This window comes from Pteropus vampyrus, unplaced genomic scaffold (assembly GCF_000151845.1).
Source record: "Pteropus vampyrus isolate Shadow unplaced genomic scaffold, Pvam_2.0 Scaffold32, whole genome shotgun sequence".
NCBI classification, from domain to species: Eukaryota; Metazoa; Chordata; class Mammalia; order Chiroptera; family Pteropodidae; genus Pteropus; species Pteropus vampyrus.
In genome coordinates, this window is record NW_011888813.1 from 10,063,115 (window position 1) to 10,064,910 (window position 1,796).

Below are 1,796 nucleotides of genomic sequence, written 5' to 3' on the forward strand. Positions count from 1 at the left end.
AAAAATCTTTCATGTGTTCTGACAGGCAAAACATCTCCTTAAATTCAATGTATTCCTCTGTTGTGACTTCTGCTTTCCTAACAAGTGAACGCCTCTCTTCAACTCACATCATCCCCATATCTTAGTTTCTGATGGCAATGCCATCAAGATATCTCCTTACCTTTCGAAGCATCTGTGAGGTTTTAAAAATCTATATGCTTCTTCACAATTGGCTACTTTTCAGCTTATATCATTTTGCTAAACACACACACACACACACACACACACACAGACTCACACAATACAGAAGTCCAACTTGTTTTTTCTTTGACTCAAAATAAACCACAAGACTTCAGTACTCCACAGATAAAAATCTCAAAGCCCATGTTCACGTTTATCCACAAAAGAAATTTAATAGTTCAACATGTCACACAGCAAGTCAATCAGAGGACTGAGAAATAAACACGGACGTTCTAAAGTCCATGTTTCCAGTTTTCTTGTGATATGAACAAGACCAAATTTATTTGAAAAGAAAATGCCAAGGTGACATTTGGAATTACCACATTTGTGGAGGCAGGAGGCCAACTTATAGGATATTTTGTATTCTCTTTGGGAGCAGTGGCATTGCCAGATCCACAACCCCATAGGTGTACAATTCAGCCAACTCACCATGGGGGTCTGACAGCCTTGCTCATGGACTTCTGCCTCCTTCAGCAACTGAAAGAGAATTCGCCATCAGGCAGCCTCCTGGGAGATACGGGCTCGTGGGGAGAGCCAGAAAGCTGGCCTCTAAAGAAAGCACTTGGCGAAAAAAGATTTCTTGAGTTAAGGGGAACATACCATGGGGGTCAGGCGTGGAAGTGGGTGGTCCAGCAAGAGGACATGGTGGAAGACCAACATGAGGGCATTCCTGTCACTAGAGGCACACTGGCCACGTCCCCTTGTCGCTAAGCCACTTACAGTACTTACTGCACTGAGAGCAGGATCTGCTTGTTGTATGGGACAGAGCCAACGGCCCCTGTCCACTCCATTTTCTACCCTTTAGGGGGGATTTTTCTGGACCCAGGCTGGGCAGAGGAGACAACCAGATATCTTGCAGCTCCTGACACTCCCGTTTTTGTATTACTGAACCAGGGGGTGGCAGAAAAGGGACCCCTGTGCCAAGACAGCGGCCTGCGACCATTCCCAGCCATGGGAGCTCCCTGACAGACCCAGCTCTAGCCATTTCATGAGATCTTCGCATTCTCCCACCCTCCACAGAAATGCTTCTAGACCAGGACTTAATGAAATGTTCCTCGTGATGCATTATTTTACTGAACTCCTAACATCCCTGCTTCATGGAGGGGCCGGCCAGGCCGAGAGCATTATAAGACAGCAGTCCCCAGCCTTTTTGGATCAGGGACCAGTGCTCCTACAAGAATCTAATGCCGGATGATCTGGGGTGGAGCTGAGGCGGTGATGCTAGCACTGGGGAGCGGCTGCAAATACAGATGAAGCTTCGCTCTCTCACCCTGCTCACCTCCTGCTGTGTGGTCTGGTTTCTGGTTCTTAACAGGCCACAGACCAGTACTGGTCCGAGGCCGAGGGTTGGGGATCTCTGTTACAAGTAATTATTCCTGTCATATCTGCCCACTGAAGTGCAGGTCCTCAAAGGTCTCCTGTGACCCCAGCTGCCATTTACCCCTTCTCCCAGGAGCTTCAGAGCCCACGCTCCCAGGGAAAGGGGTCCCTCCTCTCCTCTTCTTTCCTCCAGGTCTTAGCACCCTTTGTTAAAACTTCAGCAACTCCCTGGAGCCCAACCCAGCCCAGCGTAAGTC